Raw genomic sequence first — 18894 nt, forward strand, 5'->3', positions numbered from 1 at the left:
GGATGGCTGCTGAATATCAAAAAATCTTGGTTACAGCCGATGAAAATCCAGCAGTTTTTAGGCCTAATTCTAGATTCTGAGAAACAGGAATGCCGTCTGCCTCCGGAGAAGCTTGTTCGCTTACACTATCAGGTCCTAAATGCTTCCAATAACCCCACCATGTCCCTCAGGAAAGCCATGTCCCTTCTGGGTTCCCTTTCCTCCTGTATCCCAGCGGTGCAGTGGGCCCAGTTTCATTCAAGAACACTTCAGGGCGAGGTTTTACTGCATCAAAGAATCCTCAGAGGTTACTTAGAGGGCCAGCTAACCTTGTCCCGAAACACAAGGGAGTCCCTAGAGTGGTGGCTGGACAAGGATAATTTATCCAGAGGAGTTCCCTGGGAATTCGACATATCCCGCATAGTCACTACGGATGCTAGCCCTTCCGGCTGGGGGGCTCATATGGGTGAGGTGGTGGTCCAGGGCCTATGGGACCAGCACCAGATAAATATGTCATCTAATTTGAAAGAATTGACAGCAGTAGAACAGGCAGCTAAGAAGCTACTTATGTATCTGCAGGGCCATCATGTGCGAGTGCTCTCCGACAATCAGGTCACCGTGGCTTATATCAACCACCAAGGCGGGACTCGTTCCAAACCCCTGATGAATGTGGCAGAATGGTTGTTCCAACTAGCAGAGCAGCATTTTCTATCTTTGACAGCGCTACACATAAAAGGGAAAGAAAACATTATGGCAGATTTCTTAAGCGGCAGTCTGCTAAGGCAAGGAGAATGGTCCCTAAACATCTCGATCTTCCACCTGATTGTGCAAAGGTGGGGACAGCCAGAGGTAGACCTCTTCGCCACCAAAGAAAACAGAAAATTGAGACTATTCTGCTCCCTAAATCCCAGAGAGAACCCCCTGGCGGTAGATGCCTTTCTGATAAAGTGGGACTTCAGGCTAGCATACGCCTTCCCTCCCCTATCGCTACTACCCTTGGTGTTGAGAAAGATCAGGAAAGACAGAGCAAGGGTTATAGTCATCGCCCCATTTTGGCCCAGGAGGGCTTGGTTTTCTTGCCTCAGGACCATGTCGGTGTCCGATCCTTGGGTTCTTCTGGACATCCCGGATCTCCTATCCCAGGGCCCAGTCTTCCATCCTCAGGTGGCTGGCCTACATCTGACGGCGTGGAGTTTGAGCAGGCACTCTTAAAAGATAAAGGCTGCTCCCCAGACTTAATTAATACCCTTCTTAAAAGTAGAAAGGCCATTACTACCAAAATCTATGTTAGAATTTGGAAGAAATTCCTTCAGAGCTCGGGAATAGTCGCTGGGGGTTCAACACCTATAAATCAGATCTTAGAATTTCTTCAGAAAGGTCTGGACATGGGGCTTTCCACTAGTACCCTTAAAGTACAAGTAGCAGCCTTAGGGGCCCTCTTTAGCTGCAACATCGCGGGTAATTACTGGATCAGTAGATTCATTAAAGCAGCAGGAAGATCCAGGCCGGTAGTGAAGGATAGATTCATGCCATGGGACTTGAATCTAGTCCTCACGGCCATGACGGAAGCTCCATTCGAACCTACTATTTCATCAGTTTCCATAAAAAACCTGTCCCTCAAAGTAGCTTTCCTGGTAGCTCTAACCTCAGCTCGCAGAGTTAGCGACATCCAGGCATTATCTAGGCGTCCTCCTTATATACAGATTAAAAATGATAGGGTAATACTCACACCTGATCCAGCGTATTTACCTAAAGTGGTTTCTAACTTTCATAGGACTCAGGAAGTAGTCCTTCCATCCTTCCTCCCTAATCCGGCTAATAAGAAGGAAGAGAAACTACATACCCTGGATGTTAGGAAGTACCTTACAGAATATGTGGCAGCTACCGATCCTTGGAAGAAAGATGATGCCCTGTTTATTTCCCACCAAGGCCCTAGGAAAGGTTATAGAGTATCAAAGAATACACTAGCCAGGTGGATTAGAGGAGCGATTGCCTTAGCATACACCTCAAAAGGCAGGTCGCCACCCGGGAAGCTGAGGGCACATTCCACCAGAGCCATGGCGACCTCGTGGGCCGAGAGATCAGAAGTCTCCATCGACCAGATATGTAAGGCGGCTACTTGGTCCTCTCCGAACACCTTTTATAGTCATTATAGGCTAGACTTGGGTGCTTCCACAGACCTCTCTTTTGGGATAAGGGTGCTGCAGGCTGTAGTCCCTCCCTAAAGTAGTTATTACTCTCTGTAATTCTCTCAGGTGGTGCTGTCATGGACGACCGAATAAAGTCTTAGTTACTCACCGGTTAACGGTATTTTTCGGAGTCCATGACAGCACCCGTATATTCCCTCCCTTTAGTTTAATTTGGGTGTGCACTTCTTCCTCTTATACGTACACGGGTAATTTAAATTGTGTATAGTATTATGAATAAGTTATGCTATTAACCATGGTGGTCCTCTGTGCTCTGTAATCCAACTGATGCGTGGGAGAGGTGTCGCCCTTTTTGTATCTGTAGGTTTCCTGTTCCTAAAGGGCGGATCCTCTCTCTCAGGTGGTGCTGTCATGGACGCCGAAAAATACCGTTAACCGGTGAGTAGCTAAGACTTTGCCACATGTTTACTTTACATCAGCACAATTTGGGAACCAAAATTTTTTTTGTTAGGATATTATAAGGGTTGAAAGTTGACCAGCGATTTCTCATTTTTACAACTCCATTTTATTTTTAGGGACCACATCACATTTGAAGTCACTTTGAGGGGTCTATATGATAGAAAATACCCAAAAGTGACATAATTCTAAAAACTGCACCCCTCAAAGTGCTCAAAACCACATTCAAGAAGTTTATTAACTCTTCAGGTGCTTCACAGGAATTTTTTGAATGTTTAAAAAAAATGAACATTTAACTTTTTTTCACAAAAAATTTACTTCAGGTCCATTTTTTTTATTTTACCAAGGGTAACAGGAGAAATTGGACTGCAAAAGTTATTGTGCAATTTGTCCTGAGTACGGTGATACCTGATATGTGTGGGGAACCACTGTTTCGGCGCATGGCAGAGCTCAGAAGGGAAGGAGCACCGTTTGACTTTTTCACTGCAAAATTGGCTGGAATGAGGCCTGGGGAGGAGCGGCTGGAATGAGGCCTGGGGAGGAGCGGCTGCCATTTTCCTACCCCTGGAGTCCGTGGCCGACAGGTACCCTCAATTACCTTTCCACACCACGAAGGTACAATCAAGCAGTCACATCGGATTCCCTTGCTCTTCTCCCCTCCCTGCTCATCTTCCTATCTGTGCTGCTCGCGGCTGTTCCCCTGCTGTTCCGCGGGCGGCGCGGGTGGCAGAGGATTCCGCCGGTCCCGCATCTGGTTCCTCCCTTGGCTTCCTGCCCTCCTGGGAGGATGGAGTGGTCCTGTGGGAGAGCTGTGCTCGGCGGTTATCTCTAGCTGCAGCCGCGGTGTCTCCTTGCTGCTCTCCGCCCGGTGGCTTCCTGTGATATCTGTGACGCTGGGCCCCCGGCTCGGTTGATGCCAGGGAGTTTCCCGCCTTCAGCCGCCGCCATAACAGGCAGCACACAGAGGTGTGAGGAGGACACCGAGATGGCAATGGAGGGGGAGACATAATTAAAGAGTACATTCTACCCAAAGCCTCGCTGGATAAAAAACCACTTGCACTCCCTCCTCTCACTATATGAAGGGAAAAAGAGAAGCCATCATGGATTAAATGTAATATAAGAATAGAGCACACATTAAAAATTATTCGGGAGTGCTCTACTGACACCTGGTGTTGATTAAGAAGTGCTACTCCAACAAGCTATAAAAAAACACAAAACAGGGGGGCATGGCCAGCGATTGAACGCTGTTACTCTGACCAATAGGCTCATATGCCCCTTTACCCCTGTAAAAAAAAAGGGGTATTACAGCAGGACTGCACCAGAGGCATACTCTGTGCTATAAAATTTACCCCATGTCTTGCTAAAATCCAACATGGAGGGCATGGACGATCCTGGTGGACTATAATTATGGAAAACTAGATCCGTCACCACGGGCACAAGTATGCACCCACCTACATAAGTAATTGTCATGCGATAACTTTCAGAACGCAGGAGGTCTCTGAGCAATGCGTCCCAAAAAATCTGCTACATCAGAAAGCAATACCCGTCCGATCACACAACTGATGACTCAACGTACAAAAACCAGCTAATCGCACTATGTCAGCGTCACAATCAACCTCATTGAACACCGGGAGCTCCCCCCAGAGGTCGCAGCAAACTAACTTTACTACTCCAACAAACATGATTCCAATGACATGGAGGACCTCCTGGCTACCATTCAGAAAGCTTTCAGAGCTGAGTTATCTTCTGCTGTAAGCAATTTCATGCAGCAAATCCAGGATATTGCTCAAAGAACCAATGATTTGGAAAGAAGAATGGATGATACAGCAGATGCCACTGAACATAATAGAGAGCAACTACAGGAACAAGATGCTAGACTTGAGTTCCTAGAGCTAAAGTGTGAGGACTTGGAAAATTGATCTCGCCGAGGCAATATCAGAATTAAAGAACTGCCGGAAAGCGGTTCCAATCTAATGGAGGTTGCCTCAAATCTCTTTTGCACCCTCCTGCCCCAAGCAGACCCTAATTCTTTAAAAATTACCAGGATCCACAGGGCCTTGAGAGGTCCCAAATCTGATGCCTCACCTAGGGATGTTGTCCTTAAAATGCACCATGAAGTATCCAGAGACCTGATTCTATCCGCTGCTCGAAAATTGAACAGCTTACCAGGTGTCCCAGATACCGTATCTCTGTTTCCTGATATTTGCCCGGCATCTCTAATAAGGAGAAAAGCCATGAAAGATATAACTCTAGCCTTAATAAAAGCAAAGATTAAATACAGGTGGGGATTCCCACATGCTTAAATTTTCTCCTACGGCAACGCCACCTATTCTTCAAGAAATTACGAGGAAGGGAGAAAAGCGCTGGAGAAAGCAGGCATCCCGATTTCTGATTCGGGAGCCTTACCACAGAGACAGAGACCGTGCAGAGAGTGGACAGAAGTTCGCGATGCTAGACTCAGTAATTCACAGCACAACAAATAGTCTAATTCTTGAGTCCACTATTGACGAATGTGCTGGAATATTCTCAAAGAGCGGCCAAAATGCCAAGATGTTGTTCTGATAATATTGCTATTTGATGCTTTTTATAACAATTTATGAATAATATTGTTTCCTTTTCCCATTAGTGGAGTGTTGTGCCCCTAGAGTAAATATGCCACTCCATTTTGGGCTGTTACTGCCTATGGTTCCATTGATAGTGGGCCGGCGCACTATAGCCCACAAACTGGTCATTGGTTGTGACCATTTCTCTTGTTGTATTTTTTGTTACCCTTCCTTCCCTCCCTTCCCTAAAAGAGTGTTGATGAGATGTCAAAATATTTTTGGATTCGTGATTAAAGGGAAGGTGCCATCCAAAAAATTTTTTTTCAACAATTGAAAAAATTTAAAGAATTAATGTTTACATTTTCTTAAAAAATATTATCATTTCTTTTTAATTTTTTAAATATGAAAAATAATTTTAAAAAGGTTGGCATTTCCACTTGTTAACACTAGGGGGAGCAACTACTGAAATTTGGCACAAAAACCTAGTGTACAACTAGCTCACATTACTGTCCTGCAGTAATTATGGGCGGAGTCTCCTCGCATGTGTGTGATGTCACTCCTCTCCTCCCCTTCTGGGTGTTTGCTAAGGGAGAAGAGACGACGAGATTTAGGAACACAATCCCTGGCACCGAACAGGGTGCCCCCCATAGACCCGCACACTGCTCTCCTGAAATACTCTGTGCTGCTGTCACCATGCTCCTTCCACCATACATCAGGCCCCTGTCGCCTCACTTTCACACATCGCCAGGACAGGATCTGAGGAGAGGACTGGGGTCTTCTGTCACCGAGGATGGCATGCAGCAAGGATTCTGGGAGCAGGGTGACAGCAACACAGAGTATTTCAGGAGAGCAGTGCGCTGGTCTATGGGGGGAACAGAGGGAGATATATGGGGGAGGAGTTGGGTGACAGCACCACAGACATCTAGGAAACATTTCTGCTGATTGATGGACTGTTCTGATCCAGACTTTGCATGCAAAGACCCCATTCCACTCCTCAGATCCTGTCCTGGCGATGTGTGAAAGCAAGGCGACAGGCGCAGTCCGGGGTGACGCTGGGAAGCAGGCTGGGGGAAAATTAGCCATACAGTAATGATAAAAATGAGACCCCTCTCTTCAGCTGCCTCACCAGCCCTCCCCTGACTGCGCCTTAGGCATGGATCACACTTCCGTTTTTTAAAATCCGTCCAAATCCGTCGTTTTCCGTTAAAAAACGGATCCGCCATTTTTTTGGAGGATCCGTTTTTTGGTCCCATAGACTTCTATTAGCGGGTACCGCGGATCTGTCAAAAAAACGGATCCGTTTGCATCAGTTTGCGGTAAAATGGATCCGTTTTTTCACACAAAAACGGATGCAAAAAACGGTTGGCGGATGCCAAAAAACGGATGTGTGAAACAGGCCTAACTATTACCCCTGACCCGTGTGCAGGTGCTCAGCCAGGACACCCTAGAATGGGTCCCCTTTTAGCAGATAATACTGCCATAGTGTTCTCACATAATACCGCCATATACTTCACACATAATACCACCATATAGTTCACACATATGCCGCCATATAGATCATACACAATACCACCATGTAGATCACACATAAAACCAGCAGGGTGACAGCAGCACAGAGTATTTCAGGAGAGCAGTATCACACGGGATAGGATTAGATACACGGCTCAGCAGACAGTATCACACGGGATAGGAATAGATACACGGCCCAGCAGACAGTATCACACAGGATAGGATTAGATACACAACTCAGCAGTCAGTATCACACAGGATAGGATTAGATACACGGATCAGCAGTCAGTATCACACAGGATAGGATTAGATACACAGCTCAGCAGTCAGTATCACACAGGATAGGATTAGATACACAGCTCAGCAGTCAGTATCACACAGGAGAGGATTAGATGTCCAGCAGATGGCCAAGTATTTTGAAAGAGCAGGGGCAGCAGCTGGTCGGGTGTTTTGGAAAGAGCAGCTCGGTCTCCAGGAGCTCGTCCTGTATCCTCTCCTGCAGCTGGTATGTGCAGAGTGAACATCCAAGCCCTGTTATGCTGGAACAGTACAGCATCCAGGGCTTGCAATAGAATGTAAATGGAGCTAAAAGGAAAGCACTGGGCTCTAATAAAATGGTGCCTGGCCACACCTACAGTTGTGAATTGAGCTGCCCACAGAGGCGTGCCCAGTTCACAGCTGATGCTGCTGCAATGATACAGATAGGGTCGGAAGCCGACTCTTGTCTCTTATGCCCAGGGACTGCCGTAAATGAGCATGGAAAGTGTCGTTCAGCAGCCAGAAAGGAAAGATGGCAGCCCCCAGTGGCTGCATTAATACAGTAAAAAAAAAAAAAACATACACACCACTGAGTCAAGCTTAGGGGACAATATCTTTTTATATTATTTTCTTTTTTACATTAAATTATGAAAAAACACGGTACCTTCCCTTTAAGGTGAAAATGCTTATTCCGGGTCGTAGTTCAATTAGAAATTTCATTAGAATCTCTCTATGCCTACCTAATGTAGAAGGTACTATCGCACAATGTTAAGGGGTTCAACTCCCCGATAAAAAGAAAACGCGCCTTTATTGATTACCAGAAACATTCCCCTGATGTGCTTTTCCTACAGGAAACTCATTTCTCTAATAACTCATCTCCCAAATTTTTTCATAAGCTTTACTTGAGATTTTTTCTTGCTACCCATAATAAAAAAACAAGAGGTGTCGCTATATTGCTACATAATTCCTTCCCATTCATACAGGAGGGTTTGGTCGTGGACACAGAGGGTAGATATATAATCCTTTGGGGCACGGTCCAGGAGAGGCGAATCTGTCTTGTGAATTGTTATGCACCCCTGACATTTCAAATGAAAACAATTAAATCTATTGCAAGATCTTTAAGGTCCATATCCTATGACACTATCATATGGGGGGGCGATTTTAACCTGACTATGAACCCAACCCTTGATAGCTCTAATAAGGGGAGACCTGACATGTCAAGGAGGGAAAAAAACTATCTTTGATGGTATCTTGCAAGCTCATCTTCTGGTTGATACATGGAGAGAGTCTCATGGACAGTCCAGAGGATATACCTATTTTTCTAGAGCTTTCCATTCATACTCCAGGATTGACTGGATTCTAACTAATTCAGAAAACATACCGTCATTGATGTATTCCAGACATGTCCCCTCCTCTTGGTCCGACCATGATAGTGTACTCTCTGTATTTAAATTAAGCGTGGAAACTGCACGTCTGTATACGTGGAGACTGAATGAATCTTTGCCTTCTGATCCTCAAACGCGAATAATGGTCGAACATGAGCTCAATGCCTTCTTCCTTTCTAATATCACCCCTGACACCTCTATGGGTAATGTTTGGATGGCTCATAAAAAATATATCACTGGTGTCCTCATTAGGATAGCTTCCCAAAAAAAGAGGAATCGTCTTAAGGAGCAATTGACTCTCGAGAATGAACTTTATAAATTAGAGACCACCAATCAGGCACACCCCTCTCTATACTTAACTAAGCCAATCTATGACTTAAAACTTCAGCTAAACACTTTGCTAACGACTCGTACGGAAAGAGCAATCAGGTGGACGCAAGCAACATTCTATCGGTTCTCTAATAAAATGGACCGAATGCTTGCTCGAAAATTGAAACAGAAAGAACGATTAAACTCTATTTTCTCTATAAAAGATGAGCAATCCCAAACTACTTTTAACCCGAACAAAATTTACAAAATCTTCCAAACTTATTACCAAATACTATACACTGATAGCACGAATTTTTCATTGCCAAATTGGATGATTTTCTAGCTAATGTACCACTACCTTCCCTAACTCCGGCTTACGCTGATACATTACATTCCCCTATCACTGAAGAGGAAATCACATCTACTATAAACCATCTTAAAACTGGGAAGGCTCCGGACCCCGATGGATTGACCGCATTATATTATAAAAAATTTTCAAATATTTTATTAAAACATATACAAAAATACTGCAATAATATGCTAACAGGCCAAACAATGCCGCCGGAATTCTATACGGCGCATATCACTGTCATCTCAAAACAAGGGAGAGACCCATTGCTCACAAAAAATTACAGGCCAATATCCCTTTTGAACGTGGATCTTAAGATTTTCTCCTCCATAATAGCCAATAGAATTATTAAATGCCTACCTAGTCTTATTCACAAAGATCAGGTTGGATTCATCCCAACCAGACAAGCCCCGGATAATATTCGTAAAAACCTAAAGCTTATACATAACGCCAACAAGCGTAAAACCCCCTTAACCTTGCTAGCTTTAGATATAGAGAGAGCTTTTGACACCGTTATTTGGTCATATATGTTTAATATCTTGCACAAAATGGGGGTTTCACAACAATTAATCGACTCACTTAAACATCTATACAATACTCCAGTTGCCTATTTAAAATTACCCTCAACCACTCCAGAACCAATAATTATCGGCAGAGGAACCAGGCAAGGGTGCCCCCTATCTCCAGCCCTATTCGCTCTAGTGATGGAACCACTAGCGCAGAAGATCCGTTTACACCCCGATATCACAGGCCAAACTATAGGTAGACATGAATACAAGGTCAGTCTGTTTGCCGACGACCTACTTCTGACCATGACAAATCCTCATATATCCCTGCCGAATCTCTTAAATGCACTTACCGTATTTTTCCGACCATAAGACGCACTTTTTTCCCCAAAAATTTTGGGGGAAAGTGGGGGGTGCGTCTTATGATAGCAATACACGCTACTATCCTGGTGGCTGGTGGCAGCGGGCGGGGCTCTGCGGTGCGGTGGTGGCAGCGGGCGGCGCTCTGCGGTGCGGTGGTGGCAGCGGGCTGTGCTCCGGTGCAGGGGTGGCGGCTCCGCCGCCATTTCTTCGCAGCCCGGAGGCCCCCGCAGTTCCCTTGCTGGCCGCCGCCATGTTGCGGTGGCCTCCGGGAGCATGGACGCCGGGAAGATGGCCGCCGGTCCGGGGACGGCGCATGCGCAGCTTCAGATCTCGTCCCGAGATCTCGGGGGACGAGATCTCATTGCCGAGATTTGAATCTCGTCCCCCGAGATCTCGGGACAACATCTGATCCCGCGCATGCGCCGTCCCCGGACCGGCGGCCATCTTTCCGGCGTCCATGCTCCCAGAGGCCACCGCAACATGGCGGCCAGCAAGGGAACTGCGGGGGCCTCCGGGCTGCGAAGAAATGCCGGCGGAGCCGCCGCCCCTGCACCGGAGAACAGCCTGCTGCCACCACCGCAGAGCCCACCTGCCCCAGCCCCAGCACAGCTGCCCCTGCCTCAGCACAGCTGCCCCAGCCCTGCTGCCACTGCCCCAGCCCTGCTGCCCGTGCCCCAGCACAGCTGCCCGTGCCCCAGCACAGCTGCCCCTGCCCCAGCACAGCTGCCCCAGCACTGCTGCCCCTGCCCCAGCACAGCTGCCCCTGCCTCAGCACAGCTGCCACCACCGCAGAGCCCACCTGCCCCAGCACAGCTGCCCCTGCCTCAGCACAGCTGCCCCAGCCCCAGCACAGCTGCCCCTGCCCCAGCACAGCTGCCCCTGCCTCAGCACAGCTGCCACCACCGCAGAGCCCACCTGCCACAGCACAGCTGCCCCAGCCCCAGCACTGCTGCCCCTGCCCAGCACTGCTGCCCCTGCCCCAGCACAGCTGCCCCTGCCTCAGCACAGCTGCCCCTGCCCCAGCACATCTGCCCCTGCCTCAGCACAGCTGCCCCAGCCCCAGCACAGCTGCCCCTACCCCAGCGCAGCTGCCCCAGCACAACCAACCTGCCCCAGCACAGAGCCGCCACCGCACGAGCCTGGACCACTGAATGACCCCTGTGACTACTTCTCCACCTGTGCCGGATCCCTTCCCAGGTAAGCTGAATTCGGACTGTAAGACGGACCCCATTTGACACATTATTTTTTTTCCCCTATTTTCCTACTGAAAATTGGGGTGGGTCTTATGGTCCGGTGCGTCTTATAGTCCGAAAAATACGGTAATTCTTTTGAGGAAAACTCAGGCTTAAAGGTCAATATCGATAAATCAGAGATTATGTTTCTGAACACTCCTCCTGCCGAACAAGCTTCAATAGTAGAGAACTTTCACTTCCGACATGCAAAGCATTACATTATATATCTAGGAATTAACCTTACTTTATCTAAGTCCATGCTATTTAAATATAATTACGCTCCCCTTCGCCAAAAACTAACGCAAACTTTGTCAAAATGGTCATCCCCATCTCTTTCCTTTTTGGGAAGGGTGCACTCGGTTAAAATGGTTACCTTGCCTCAATTTCTATATCTGTTCCGATCTTTGCCTATTTCAATACCCCTAATGACATTCAAAATGATACACTCACAAATACTACGTTTTGTCTGGAACAATAAAAAGCCCGGTATTTCCCAGCAAATTCTGTTTAGACACAAAAGACAGGGAGGAATCTCACTACCAAACTTTACTCTTTATTATAGGGCGGCTCAGATCGCCCAGCTGGCAGGGGTAAATGTGCTACAACACACACCTATCTGGCCGCAAATAGAAAATTCTCAAATAGCACCTTACTCTTTAGAGAGCCTAATTTGGGCCACGGGGCCTTTACCGAAAGATTTGGCTTTACATTCGCCATATACCTTTCACTCCCTGCGAATCTGGAGAGCGAATAGGTTCCAATTTGCATTGCAATCTCATCCCTCTCCTCTCCTGAACCTGTTTAATAATCCCATGTTCCCACCATGAGTGACATCCCGAAACCACGTATGGTGGCAGCAGAATAAGCTAACTAGACTACAAAATTTAACTACCCACTTCAAACTAATGTCAAAACAAGAGTTCATCGCAAAATATCAAGTCCCGAGGTCTGAGACTTTCCGACTTGAACAAATTTTTCATTTCCTGCAAAACCTAACGGTTGGCTCCTCAAAAGTACAACCTATAACATACGAGCTAAAATGTCTATATGACCCACTTGGCAATGGCCTTATATCCCATCTTTACTCTATATTTAACAAACCCAGAGATGGCCTGAAATTGAAGACTATGGAGCAGTGGGAGGCAGACCTACGAATCTCCCTCACACCTCAAAGGTGGTTCAGATGTTATGAAAATATAATGAGGGGCAATAATCAAGTTTCACCTACTGAGACTTCTCTTAAATTGTTTTTTAGAATATACAACAGTATGTACCCAGCTTCCTGCACAATATTTATCATTCGGTTCCTGGTGGCTGTTTTAGAGGTTGCACTGACGACGGAGATACTCTCCATATTTGGTGGACATGTCCGATAGTAAAGTCACTGTGGAAAGATGTAGTAAAACTAATTGATACTCTATTGGGTAGGAAACTACCTCTGTCACCGTCGGTTCTTCTACTGGGGGACAGACGAATCAATGCTAACAATAGGACTTGCCGTCTCGTTGACTTTATTGCCATGGCAACAAGAAATCACATTGCCAGCAGATGGAAAACTAGTACACTCTCAATTACGCAGGTGAGGAGAAGGGTCGATCTGATAATGTTATATGAGAAAATAGAAGCCATCAGATCGGATTCCTTCGAAAACTTTCGAGGTATCTGGGATCCTTGGATTCAGGAACATAGAAATGATGACCTTTCCAAAATGATATCTTTATCTATATAATATACTGGCATGGCAGTGGCTCCTTACAATCAAAGACTCTAAAGCAGGTACACTGGTGTCCCACGTTGGTATATCTCGTATTATCGACACTCACTTTAAATTCCCCACATTCCCTTCCCATCCCTTTAAGTTTAACTTAGTTGTGTTATAACTGTCTTTCTACACATATTCTAAACAAAGATTCTGTAGTCAAGGATACCGTATGACTTTAAGTGCCTTTTTCTTTCTATGTATTTCCCCCTGCGAGGGGATCCTTGTACTCTAATGTGATTGTATTTCATGTTAAGTGATGTTATCTTTTCAATAAAATTCTTGAAACTAAAATTGGCTGGAATTCTGATCGGACGCCATGTCACGTTTGGAGAGCCCCTGATGTGCCTAAACAGTGGAATTCCTCCACAAGTAACCCCATTTTGTAAACTAAACCCCCCAAGGAACTTATCTAAATATGTGGTGAGAACTTTAAACCCCCAGGGCTTCACAGTAGTTTATAATGTAGAGCCGTACAATTAAAAATAAATCTTATGTTTTCCACAAAAATGATCTTTTCACCCCCAATTTTTATTTTCCCAAGGGTAACAGGATCCCAAAAGTTATTGTGCTATTTGTCCTGAGTACGCCGATACCCCATATGTGGGAGTAAATGACTATTTGGGCGCATGGTAGAGCTCAGAAGGGAAGCAGCGCCATTTTACTTTTTTGGCTGGAATTGAGATCGGACGCCATGTCGCGTTTGGAAAGCCCCTGATGTGCCAAAACAGTGGAAACCCACCACAAATGACATCATTTTGCAAACTAGACCCCCCCAAGTAACTTATCTAGATGTGTGGTGAGCACTTTGAACCCCCTAGGGCTTCATAGAAGTTTATAACGCCCGGGAGTGAAAATAAAAAAAATCATATTTTTTCCACAAATATGATCTTTTAGTCCCCAATTTTTTTATTTTCCCAAAGGTAACAGGAGAAATTGGACACCAAAAGTTGTTGTCCAATATGTCCTGAGTACGCTGATACCTCATATGTGGGAGAAAACTACTGTATGGGCACACGTCGGGGCTTGGAAGGGAAGTAGTGACGTTTTGGAATGCAGACTTGGATGGAATGGTCTGCGTGTGTCATGTCACGTTTGGAGAGCCTCTGATGTACCTAAACTGTGGAAATCCCCCACAAGTGACCCCATTTTGGAAACTAGACCCCCCCAAGGAACTTATCTAGATGTGTGGTGAGCACTTTGAACCCCTAAGTGCTTTACAGAAGTTTATAACGTAGACCCATAAAAATAAAAAAATATATTTTTTTCCACAAAAATGATATTTTTGCCTCCAAATTTTTATTTTCCCAAGGGTAACATCAGAAATTGGACCCCAAAAGTTGTGCAATTTGTCCTGAGTAGGCTGGTACCGCATATGTGGGGGTAAACCACTGTTTGGGCACATGGCAGAGCTTGGAAGGGAAAGAGCACTGTTTGACTTTTTCAACGCAGAATTGGCAGGAATTGAGATCAGATGCCATGTTGCGTTTGGAGAGAACTTGATGTGCCTAAACAGTGGAAAGCCCCAATTCTAACTCCAACCCTAACCCCAACACACCCCTAACCCTAATCTGAGCCCTAACCCTAGCCCTAACTCTAACCCTACCCTAACTTTAACCCTAGCCCTAACCCTAATGTTAAAAAGGAAATAAATTCATTTTTTTATTTTACCCTAACTAAGTGCGCGATAAAGGTGGGTTTGATTTACTATTTTTAGCGGGTTTTTATGTTTGGCAGCTGTCATAAGCTAAAAGACGCTTTTTATTGTAAAAACAGTTTTTGCAACACCACATTTTGAGAGCTATAATTTTTCCATATTTTCATCCACCGAGTCATGTGAGGTCTTATTTTTTGCAGGACGAGTTGACATGTTTATTGATACTATTTTCGGGCACGTGACATTTTTTGATCGCTTTTTATTCTGATTTTTGGGACGTAGAATGAACAAAAACCAGCATTTCATGAATTTCTTTTGGGGGGTGCATTTACACCATTCCGCGTGTGGTAAAATTGATAAATCAGTTTTATTCTTCGGGTCAGTACGATTACAGCGATACCTCATTTATGCCTTTTTTTATGTTTTGGCGCTTTTATGCCATGAAAACAATTTTATATAAAAAAGAATTATTTTTGCATCGCTTTATTCTGCGAGCTATAACTTTTTTATTTTCTCACTGATGATGCTGTATGGTGGCTCGTTTTTTGCGGGACAAGATGACGTTTTCAGCGGTACCATGGATATTTATATGCGTCTTTTTGATCGCGCGTTATTGCACTTTTTGTTTGGCGGTATGATAAAGCATTGTTTTTTGCTTTGTTTTTTATTTTTATTTTTTAAGGGGTTCACTAAAGGGGTTAACTAGTTGGACAGTTTTATAGGGCGGGTTGTTATGGATGCAGCAATACTAAATATGTGTACTTTTATTGTTTTTGTTTTTTTTCCGAAAAATGAATTAATTAGGGAATTTTTTTTAAAATTTATTTAGCAATTTTTTATAAATTATTTTTCCACTTTTTTTTTTTTAGGAGGCCCCCAGAGCAGCGCAGCACATCACGCTGTGCTGGGGGTCTCAGGAAAGCACAGAGGGAGCCCCCTCCCTGCCGATGCTTCCCTAATCCCCCAGTACACTGCGATCATGTTTGATCGCAGTGTGCCAGGGGTGACTGCCCCTGACACATAGTGCCGGGTGTCAGCTGTGATAATCAGCTGACACCCGGCCGCGATTAGCGGCGCCCCCCGCCGGGAGCGCCGCTGATCGCTGAGACGTACTATCTCATCTCCGGTCATAGGGGCCCAGGTACCGTGGACGGGATAGTCTGTCTCATGTCAGAAAGGGGTTAAAAAAATCCCTTTCATGATTTTTGCTTGCTGCTGGTCTCCTCCTTCTGGCAGCTGAAAGTATAGTCCCTTCTTACATTACCTGCAGAAAAAGTGTTATGCCCACGGTGGCACATGTGGGTTTGTGGACCTACTGTGCCACAGGATTGGGCCTGCCTAGGAAGGGGCGTAGCTAAGCGGCTACCAGGTATTCACTGGAGCTCCTGATGGTGGAGACAGTCTAGGCTGCAGGTAACTGCCAGGTACCACTCTGAGGCAGATCTCAGTACTGCAGCTGCTAACCCCAGGGTCAGGTTTGCTGACTAGAGCTATGTTCAGACAAATTGGTCTGTGAGCCATCTTGCCGGTGAACTTTTTATGCTAAATGCCTTTCAGCAACATGCTGAGGGCATTTACCATATGTGCGCTGCCCCTTTAAGAGCAGGGGAGCGTGCGCTCTAGTTGCGCCACCATGAACTGCAGCGCCCACACCAGCAGGAAGCATGCCGTGGACCAGGGCGAGGGCCGGGGCAGTGACTAAGTCGACAATAGCGCTACAAAGAGACTTCTCATTTAAGCTTCCATGCTACTGCTTATGTTTTGCTGCTTCTGGATAAAATAAGTCTCCTCCGCCCTCTGACAGCTCACAGTATATGCTCTTCCTGCTTTCCTTTCTGAAGAAATCTTCACAGCTATATTGCCATACTACTGCATACACTAGACTCTGCTCCTTTGCAGACAAGCAGGACAGAAAGCTTTTTCACTGACTGCTCTGCTGCTGGGGGCAAGCTCTGGAAAAAAAACAATCTCCTTCCCCCATGGAAGCTGTCATTTTAATCTCTTCTTACTACCCTTAAAGAAATTGTCTCCTCAGCTATACTACCATGCTACTTCAAAGACTGTTTTTTTCCTGACAACAAGGGTAGAAAGGTTTTTCACTGTTGCTCTACTCCTCTGGGATATGCTCTGGAGAAAATTGGTCTCCTTTGTCCTTGAGAAGCTATCACTATACTCCCTTCTTAAGGGGGCTTCACATATAGCGATATCGCTAGCAATATCGCTAAAGTGTCATCGATTTTGTGATGCAGCAGCGATATTGCTAGCGATATCGCTACATGTGACACTTACCTCCGACCGGCTCCCCCACTGGTTATCGCTGATCGCACGAGAACGTCCTGGGCCGTTTCTCGTCAGCAGCTTCCTGCTTGCACCGATGAGCAACGCGTGGACGCGGGCGGAAGAAGACATCATAGCTGCGTGTGACAGGTAAGTAACGACCGCTGCTGCGTCGCTGCATCGCTGGTGAGATCTACCTGTTTGGCAGCTCACTAGCGACCATTTAGCGATGCACCAGCGATTCTGACCGGGTCATATCGTGGTCGGGATCGCTGGTGCAGCGCTAAATGTAACGGGACCCTTACTCTCCTTAGGAAAGAAGTCTTCTTGGAGATGCTGCCATGCTACAGCAGATGTCCTGATCCTTTTCTATTATGTATTGCAGAAATCTATTTCTTATGGCTGCTCTGTAGTGAACATAGAATCACTATGCAGAGACCTGGCCGTTAGGAAAGTGATTGATCATGTGTGTCCACCAATACAGAACAAAGAAGGTGGACATGCACTTTGCATTCAATGTATCTATCACTGTGATAGTGTTAGGCGTTGGATTTCTGCGTTTACTCTGCAGGGATCCAGACCCTCACATTCTGCAGTCTCCTGCAGTTTATCTACTGCAGAGGAGATTGCAGAGTAGATTGCCTTGCAGCAAATCTCTCCTGAGGCTAAGTCCTTCTGTCCTCCTACTGAGCATGCTCATGGGGAGTCATGTGCTCAGGTCCTGCTGCAGATCTCATTGGTCCATCTCAGAGATCTGGAAGCTTGCGGAAGGTCCCGGCTGCTATAAAAGGTGCGCATGGCCATGCGCTAGTATAGAATTACTTGCTGCTGTGTGTATGAGGACGGATGTATGATTCTGGTGAAAGACTCATTAAAAAACCCATCCCTCTGATATTACGTATGTGGCTAGGGATTGAGTTAGAATCAGCGCCAGTGCTCCTCTGCTGCAACATCCACAGCTGCTAGCGTCCGATATTGCGCTTACGCCTTAGCCTTGTCATTTAGCGGCAGTGTCCACGCTTTGCGTCCGCAGTTGCGACGTTCCGCACACAGTAGGTCTAGACGGACATAGTGCCGCCGTCTTGGGCTACTCCTGTGACCTGATACCGTGTGTGTGTTTTTACTGAGTACTGTGACCTCAACAGGCTCAGTCTGTGTATTTGTACTTATTTGGCATCTCTGTGAATTAACGGAGATTGCTCTGCGCACCTGGGTGAAGTTTGACCCTGTACGCATTTCCGCCATATTGCTCGTGCCACCACTTAGCAGCGGTTATATCACCTACTGCACGGTGGACCCCGAGCGGCGAACGCACTTTATTATTTATTTTTATTTAGTGCTTTCCGCCGTTCCTAACAGATAGTATGTAAGTAAATGTCATTAATGTTTACTAGATCATTCTTATCAGCATGGTAAATGAGCAAAAATGACATGTGAAAGCTGTGACATGACTGTACAGTATAATTTATATTTTACATATATTTTGCTGCCAGGACAGTTATCACACTTTTTGCAAACACCGAATTCAAAAATAAAAAATATGATTTCCCCACTTTATATTTGCACCTTCAGGAAATTTTGCAAAGAGGTTTGTAAAAAAAATACATAAAGTCTGACCCAAGCAGAGCTTGAGATGAAAAACACATAATACAAAAATGTGCACAGATCATGAATATAAATTTTAGATGCAAGTAAACATCAAAGAACTGTTATTGTTCTTATTAGGAAATGAAGGACATGATTATATGTGCAACCGTTCTACAGGGTGGGCCATTTATATGGATGGATACACCTAAATAAAATGGGAATGGTTGATGATATCAACTTCCTGTTTGTGGCACATTAGTATATGGGAGGGGAAAAACTTTTCAAGATGGGTGGTGACCATGGCGGCCATTTTATAAATGGCTTACCCAGGTGTATCCATATAAATGGCCCACCCTGTACTTCTCACTGCTTTAGTATTATTAAAAATAACTTGCTACCCTACACCTGACAGAGTTAATATATTCCTTGACTACTAATGGAGGGGATAACATGAAAAAAAGGTCCTGTATCTCCTCTTTCTGTGATTTGTAAAAGGGGTGGTAACATAAAGAGAAGTTCAAGTTAATTACCCTAAGTTGTGATTAGTAAGAGAGATGATAACATGAAGAAAAGTTCCT

This window comes from Dendrobates tinctorius, unplaced genomic scaffold, assembly GCF_039654945.1.
Source record: "Dendrobates tinctorius isolate UK_male_01 unplaced genomic scaffold, ASM3965494v1 ptg000014l, whole genome shotgun sequence".
In the NCBI taxonomy this organism is placed as follows: domain Eukaryota; kingdom Metazoa; phylum Chordata; class Amphibia; order Anura; family Dendrobatidae; genus Dendrobates; species Dendrobates tinctorius.